The following is an 8,695-nucleotide window of genomic DNA, read 5'->3' as shown; positions in this document are numbered from 1 at the left end:
AGTGAGCTGACAGACAAGCGTTAGAAGGACAGGCTATCGTTATGGAGATGACTCTTTGCTGGCTGTTCTTTTCCTTGATTTTCAAATGCAAGACTGACTTGAGAATCTCTCAATAGCAGAGTTTGGAAACAACCATGGAGCTCCTGTGGCTGCTACTCAGCCTCCAGAGCTGCTCTTTAACAGTGCATTACATAACCTTGAGAAAACACTATCACTTCCATTAAAGAACCAGGGAAAGGACCCTGATGGGGATAAATGAGCTTAAGGCTTGGCACTCACGGATAAAAGTCTACATCTAATTTCTACATAAGAAGTGAACGGCAGACCTCCGAGAAACATGTTCTCTGGCAATAAAAAGGAAGTTCCTTTATATATTTAATTAATTAAGATTGAGAAATATTTTCCAGTGGTAAAAGTTAGTTCCTGTCTCCTGTATCTTTCAGGATATGTATAATGTCTGGAATACTTAAATGACATTGTCATGTCTTCCTGGTGCCAGGCCAGGGAATGGGTGATACAACAGTCATTTACTGAAGTTTCCCACATGGCTGAATCCAATTAATTAGGCCTAGCCAAACCTGTCAGCCACACCCAGGACCCAGCTGAATAACCCTTAGGATTCAGGAACACCCCTTCAACAAACACTCAGTTGTTACTACTGGTATTCAGTGAATCACTTCGAATTTTTCCTGACAGAGCTTCCTCAACAGGGCACTCTAGACCAAAGTCAAAAGCCTCTGCTCTAGTGTTCATTTACAAATGTTCTTAACGCTATTTTACAAATGGTAATTTATACTTCACTTTGACCGTAGCCAAGGATAATGCAACTTATTTTTTTAGGCCAAAATCAAAGGACTGGATAGTGTCTTCCAGCCCTATCCGTTTCCCTGAAAGTTGATATAAATCATAATTTTCTCTCCAAAGCCTGTGAACTGTTAGCAGAGTGGGTCCTATGCTTTGTCTTGGAGAGACCTGCAGTATTCCAGAGCAAACTCATGACCTTGGCTATCAAAGGTACTATAAGTACTCTGAGCCTATTGTTTCCACCAAGGCACATTTATTGAATGCCAATTACTACCAGGTACTAGGTGGAAAATAGAGATGCCCACCATTTCTGATCTCCCAGGGTTACCTTCTAGTTGATGGCAGGTAGGGAAAGAAAATGAGAAAGAGAAACAAAGGAACTTCTGATAGCAAGTAATGGTAAAATAACTCAGAGGACTGGTGAGTTGCAGCCCAGTTCTTCAGCCTCGGTGAGACCTTGAGGTAGATCCAAAAAGTGTGGAGGAGCAGCATTTGAGTCAGCCTGATGGTAATATTATATATTCTCACATTCTGTCCTACTTCTCTATTTGATTTATTTATTTTTGAGACAGGGTCTTACTTTATAGCTTGGACTGGCCTAGTTCTCACTACGTAGACCAGGCTAGCCTCAAACTCGCAGAGGTCGGGGCTGAGGATTTAGCTCAGTGGTAGAGCGCTTACCTAGGAAGCGCAAGGCCCTGGGTTCGGTCCCCAGCTCCAAAAAAAGAACCAAAAAAAAAAAAAAAAAACAAAAAACAAAAAACAAAAAAACTCGCAGAGGTCTGCCTGCCTCTGCATCCTGAGTGCTAGGATTAAAAAGGAGCGCGTTACCATGCCCCACTCATACATCTCTATTTTAAAAGCAACTCTACAAAAATATACACACTCAAGAGGAGATGGTTAGGAGGCCATTGTCCCGTTTTGTTTTGTTTTGTTTTTCTTTGGAGAAGGGGAGGTATCTGGAGAGATGCTGACACACGGATTCAATCTCTAAGGCAAGTGATAGTATGTACCCAAACTTAAAATGTTTCATCCTTTGACTCAACAATCAAGTTCTGGGAACTTGGTCTGTCAATATACAACATGCTCAAGAAACTGGTGAAAGATACCACAGCAGTTTGTAGTTGACAGTTCTCGCAACAACCTGGAAGTCCATCAGAGAGAAGTAAGTCATGGAGAATTCATGCAACAGAACGTTTCACAGTCATTACGGAGAATGAAGCTGCACCAATACAAAGGGTGTATTTAATAAATCCCATCATCTGTTCGTCCCTTTCCTTTTCAGTGTGTATTGCTGAGGTGGGGATCACTGCCACCGGTCTCTTGTTTTCATCATTGCAGACGCTTCCGCTGCAAAGATGGTCAACGTACCTAAAACCTGAAGGACTTTCTGTAAGAAATGTGCCAAGCACCAGCCTCACCAAGTGACCCAGTATAAGAAGGGCAAGGATTCCCTGTATGCCCAAGGAAAGCAGCGCTACGACTGAAAGCAGGGTGGCTATGGTGGGCAGACAAAGCTATTTTTTCGAAAGGAGGCCAAAACCACAAAGAAGATTGTGCTCAGGCTTGAATGTGTTGAGCCCAACTGCAGATCCAAGAGGATGCTGGCCATTAAGAGATTGCAAGCATTTTGAAGTAGAAAGTGATAAGCAGAGAAAGGGCCAAGTGATCCAGTTCTAAAACTTGTGTTCTCTGACAGGAAAATACTGAAGCAGGAGAAAAATGACCTGCTAGAGAATAAAGTTATTGTTAATGATAAAATAAATAAATCAATCCCATCATCTCTGAAAATCATATGTATTCATCAATGTGATCCTCAGAAGGACCTTATGGGCTAGAGATAAAGTGTCACCTAAAAGGCTCAAATGTTCGATGCCTGCCTGCCAGCTGACAGGCTTTCAGGATGTGACAGGATCTTGAAGATTTGACCTAATCATTGTTTTAATCTATTGGTGAAGTCATAATTATACTATGAGAAGGTGGACACTGAGGAAGATGGGGCCTGACTGAAGGAAGTGGGCCAGCTGGGAACCTACTTCCTAGGAGAATTTGTTCTGGTGTCTTCCTGTCCTCCTCTCCACTTCCAGATCACAATGAGGCCAGTTAGTTTGCTTTTTCCCACACCTTCCTTCACAATGTTGGGCTTCACTACAGTCCTCCATAGCAACAAATTAAGCTCATTTTGAGCCCAAATCTCCGACACTGTAAACCAAAATAAACTTTTACTGCTTTCAAATTGTCTATGCAAGGTCATCAGTTTGCTTGTTTTGGGCACAGTGAGAAAAATGCCAACTATCTCAGGTATGTAAGAAATTGGTAACAGCTTTTGTCTCTACAAGGAAACTACATATTCTTTTCTGTTTTTCATTCTTGTGCGCATATCTGGCTATTCAGAAAAGATGTTTTAGAAATGGATCGCTGTGTTGGGAATTAGACATCTTTCAATTTGTGTGTATTTATGCCTGGTAGTTCTACCTCGAATGTAAATGTTATAGGTAGGCAAACACTCCTAATCAGTGCTCTAATCACTTGTGGGCTGACCTGGTGATGAACAGTTCTCAGCCAGGGCAGGGTAGAGGGATAAAATATAAGGAATGTTTCAGAACGTTTTCTCTTAGGATGACTGTCCTCCTTAGAAGATGGTAGACTTATCTCTAATTCAGTCAAAGATTTGAAAAGGCTACCCTGACTGGACAGGGAACTGAGAGGGGATGGGGAGTGGGTAGTTTTGAAAGGTATTTGCAGTCTGTCCTTGGGTTCTAAAAACAAACCTCTCCCAGCAGAAATGTCATCCCAGCTCTCACGAGTGCTCAACCTCTGGGACACTGTGTTGATAGACTGGTAAGTAATAGGATGGAAATCAAGTGATTTCAGCTGCCTGTATTCTGAGCTAACCCTGGTTTCCTACAGTACTGTGCCAGGGAAGGTCAGCCAAGAATACTCATGATCTGCTCATCATGAGAAAAGAAAACCTGTCTCATGTTAAATAAAGCATGTCTGCATATGTAAAAGTCTTATTTAAAAGAAAATTTGCCGTCAAGAACCTGAACTAGTTATGGAAATGACGTTCAGACTCTATTTTTAAGATGCATTAAATATGTATCTTCGTGGAGATGTGAGGAATTAATTTGCTTTGGGGCAAAATTTCCATTACTTCTGAAGTGGGTGTGGGAATTCATGCAGGGGCAGAGCTTGGGGAATTGGCAGAGTGGCTGAGGCTGCTGGGAGCAGAACTGCTCATTAGAAAAGGCCACGGGAACACCCCAAGAGCTGCTGCATGTGAAACTGAGTCAGAGAGCACAACCTGATCACGGAGTGCAGAACAACAGAAACTGCCAGTCATGAGCCTGGGACCACAGCTTTGCACTCTCTGTGTGAAACCAAAACGCCTTCAGTCTGCTGATCCTGAAGCTGGGTCAGGATGAAAGGCTTTGAACACTAGCTCAGGAGTCTTACCTCAGCCTCCCCTTGCAGCAGGAACCCTTCAGGGAGAAATCAGGAAGAACCCTCCAGGTGTCAGGCCTATCGTCTGTGCCCACAGAACCTGATCCCAGAGGAGGAACCTATTAAAACATGGGTCAGTACAGAAGGCTGAGCTAACTTCTGGACCAGAATTCTTGGTTCTCATAATGAGGCTTCTGGAAAGGCCTGTTTTTCTGGTCCCTGACAACAAACCCTTTAACATTCTAGGGGAGAGGGACTAGTTGACATAGGGTATGGGCACTAGACAGTGGAAGTGGGGGCAGGAAGAGAAAGGAGGGAGAGACAAGAATGGGGTAAAGGAGGGGAAATAGATTCTAGAACTCATGTGGTAACATCACCGACAAGAACACTTTAGAACCCAAGGCAGCAGATATGTCAGTGTCCTGGGAGGAATTCTGAATTTTTATTTCTCTTCTCTTTTCTGAAGTTCTTTGGAGTTCTTCAGCCTGCAATCAGATGACTTTCTTTGTGACATAAGGTTAAGGCTAAGGTGCTAGTATTAATGATTCAAGCTATTGACTATTTCTTCAATTGTCATAGAATCATAAAGGACCTTAGAAGTCTGTACTACTCGTTTTTCAGGTAGGAAAACTAGCGGCTGGTGACTTGGTTAAAGCTCACAAAATAATGGACTAGAATTCAAGCTGTTTTTCCAACAATGACATTAATTTCTCACTCACAATTCTATCCATGGCTTTGTATGCTCCATTCTCCTGTCCCACAGAGAAAATGTGTTGTTCTCAGGAATGACAGAGGAGACAGCAAAGCTTGTATGTAGGGCCCTGCAGAGCTTAATATGATTAAAGAAAACTTTGTTGCTTTAAGATGGTCTTTTTCTTCAGGTCGGACTGTTCGAATTCAATCTCATGACAATCCCTCTGCCTTAAACTTTCTCAGTGTTGGAATTACAGGTTCGAATTAACATTCTTGGCTTAAAGGAATTAGCAAATAGAGAAATAAAAATTGAACCAAATACGATAAAGGTTGTCTTCAGGGAAGCAATGCCTGCTAAGTACTATCTCATCAGCTAGGATGCCGTCTAGACTCAGTACTCAGTCACTGCAGGTAATACAAGGCACTTAATTAAACTGTCTAAACACATGGCACAATTTGACAATAAGTACTTGCAGTTTACCAGAATTTTCTGGTTTGGCAATTTATCCTGATCAAATGAATGACATTATTGTCACTCTGGCCACCTAGAGGTAAAAACAGAATTCAAAATTTGATGCTGTGCCTTGAATCACTTTATAAAGCACATTTCACAGCAAGGGTGAAACAGCTGATTCTACTGACTTAGGGACCCGTCATCCCTCCTTTCAGTGACACTTGGTGGATATATGTCACCCCAGTCATTATGTGATAGATACATAGCTGCCAATACATGGAATTCTTTATCTAGGAATTCCACAGCCATGGCTGTTTTCTTCCAACAGTTTTGGCTCACTAGACACCCCTAAAAAGGTATTATAGTTTAGGTATGAAGTACAGTTCCCCCTCATCTGATAACACTATTCTGGAAGGTTCCAGAAACTGTAGGAAGTAGGTCATAGCTAGAGGAAGTAGGTCACTGGGAAGGGCATCTTTGGGAAGGTCTCCTTTTCCCCACCCTCAGTTTCCAGCACTCACAGTGGCTCACAACCACCTTTTACTCTAGTTTCAGTGATCTGATGCTCTTCTGACTTCTGCAGGTAGTAGGCATGCTGTGGGGCACATGCATGCAGGCAAAGCACATCCATGTGCTCTTCTGCTTTTCTACTGTGAGTTTATACAAGGCCTTTGTCAGATGAGGCCTCCTGGGTCTTGGGCTACATACACTTTACATTTAGATTACCATGCCTCAGTATTGTATTAACAAGACATCACCCTACCTTAAGATCTTTGGTCACCTATGTAAAGCCCCTTAGCCTAGTAAGTAGCATGGTGACAGGTAACTAAAGCAGACTTGTTACTATTAATGGGGAAAATTTGATTGCATATCATCAACTAGATGCTGTTCTGCTTTACATTATCTAAATCTGCCCACAACCCAGTTACTAAAATCATATGACTTTCCTGAACAGACAGGCTTGTGACTAAGTGGCTGCTGACAAATGGCAGTGATTTAAAACAAAATTGGGTAACAATGATTCACAAAAACCTGCATTCCCACTCATCTAACACAACACATATACACCAACCTTTAAGACCGCAGAAGCTGTAGCTCTAGAAAAATACAGGTATGCTTCTAGAGCCATGGGTAGAAACATGCATTTAGAATGAATCCAGCTACTTTTCTAAGAGGCATTCCATATACCAGGTTCAATCAGCTTAAAAAAATCACTGAGAACAATGCTAGTTAAACTTAAAATTGCTATCTTACAGTTAGCAAGTTTAGAGAGTCGGATTTACGCTCTTGAATGAGAAACTGGGATGCTGGGGGGGACATGCAACTCAGCAGCACAGCACTTGCCTAGCATGCCCATGGGTTGTCAGCACCACAAAACAAAGACTCTAAAAACCTTTGATTGGAACTGACCTTTGTCAAAACTCCATCACTGCTGCTCAAAAACAAACTAATAAGTAAAATGTTTATTTCAGAGTACAATGTCATCATGCCATCAAGTACAGGGTACAGAACTCTTGCCACTTAGCTGTTAAATGTAGTACTTAATTGAACTGGGGAACTATTGCAAGTATAGACCTACCAAACAATCTGATACCAAGGACTTGAAAAGCATTAGAAGGGGTTTAGAGGCTCTTGAACACTTACTTTAATTGAGTCTGTAAGCTACTCAATTAAAATGATTTTAAGATTAAATATAGTTAAGGAGACACAATTAGTTATAAATAAGTTAAATAACCATGTTAATACAGGAGCCTACTAACCCAAATTAAATCGAAATCTAACCCTGCTTGCTTCTGCCCTTTCTTTGCTTGCTTGTAGCCCTATGATTACTCATGGCCCATCACTGAAAGGTCTCGTCTGTACTGTTAGCTGGTCTTATTTTTATGGCTTAAGTCACTCCTTGAGTATTTCTGAGGGGACTTAATGCCTACACAGAACTGTCAGAGAACTCTTTTTCTGAAACTAGCCTTACACAAAGATGTTTGTCAGCAATACTTCTTGAACATATGGTAAATTTTTAGTCAACAACTTTAAACATGGCAGAATTTCATACAGAATCTAACTGCATGTAAAAACCTAATAATTAACATGAAGTACAGAATGGCTAAAAGCTTTCAGAACTCAACTCTGCTCCATTAATTTGCCTGCAAATGAGTAAGCAGGCTGGACAAGTCTGTTTTAAAAAACTTAATACTGTCCTAAGAAAAAAATGTAACTATCCGGCTTTTAACCTTATAAGGAAATAGTATCAGTTATTTATATTTATATAATTTAAAAAAAGTAGAGTCTTAAAGAATATTTCTAGTGTTTAGATTTTTCTGAAGAAGCATTTCAGATGAAAGTACAGCCCAGAGTTAGAGTCCTAGCTACTAGGGAACCTGAGGCCAGAGAATCCAAAACTTAAGGTCATTCTGGACAACTAGTGAGACCCAGATTCAAAACAAAAGATAAAAAGAGAGCTTGCGATACAATCAGTGTTAGAGAGCTGGCTTGCCATATGAAGAGGCCTAGACTCCCTCCCTAGTACTGCACAAACAAAAATAAACAAGCAACAGTAAAAAAGGGTGGATGGTGCTAGGTGCACTGACTCATGCCTGTAATTACTGGACCTGACTGAGACAACAGATCTTCACAGTCTCTAGTCCAGCTGAGGTGCATACTGAGTCCAAAGACTGCCTAGACTACAAAGTGGGACCATGTCTTAAATACTCAACAGCAAAGCAACAAAAAGCCCATTTTCAGATAAGTGTACCAACTATTTAAAAAGTTGTAATTTGTCTGGGACTAGAACTTAATTTCAGGAGAGGTTGAGGCAGGAAGGAGGCCCTGGATTTTGAGGCCAGACTGCTCAAATATATGGGAAAACAAAGTCAAGTTTAAATTTAAATTCTAAGGGATCAAATATGTATAAAGAAAAAACTTTTAGGTCAGGTATGATGGCGCAAGCCTTTAATCCCAGCACTTAGGAGACAGAGGCAGGCAGATCTCTGAGGCCAGCCTGATACACAGTGAGTTCCAGGACAGCCAGCGTCTCTGTCTCTGTCTCTGTCTCTGTCTCTGTCTCTCTCTCTCTCTCTCACACACACACACACACACACACACACACACACACACACACACCTCAAAAAGAAAAAAAAATGCTTTACTAGTACAGTATTATACAATACTGAAATATTTCAAGGAGTTTGTAGACTCATCCCCTAGATGTTTCAACCATATTTTAAATGAAATGATATAAATTATAGTTGTGCTGATAGGAAGAAAGCCACTAAATGCTTTTCAGTATGTTTCAAACCCATA

General features: G+C 41.2%; 1 pseudogene; it reads left to right on the top strand.

Moving 5' to 3' along the window:
* The first annotated feature begins 2,162 nt into the window (after window positions 1-2,162).
* On the top strand, window positions 2,163-2,484 carry Rpl36a-ps11 (ribosomal protein L36A, pseudogene 11; annotated as a pseudogene).
* Window positions 2,485-8,695: the final 6,211 nt, after the last annotated feature.

This window comes from Rattus norvegicus, chromosome 2 (genome assembly GCF_036323735.1).
Source record: "Rattus norvegicus strain BN/NHsdMcwi chromosome 2, GRCr8, whole genome shotgun sequence".
Classification (NCBI taxonomy): Eukaryota; Metazoa; Chordata; class Mammalia; order Rodentia; family Muridae; genus Rattus; species Rattus norvegicus.
Note: the sequence above shows the minus strand (reverse complement) of the source record. Positions and strands in the feature narration are given on the sequence as shown.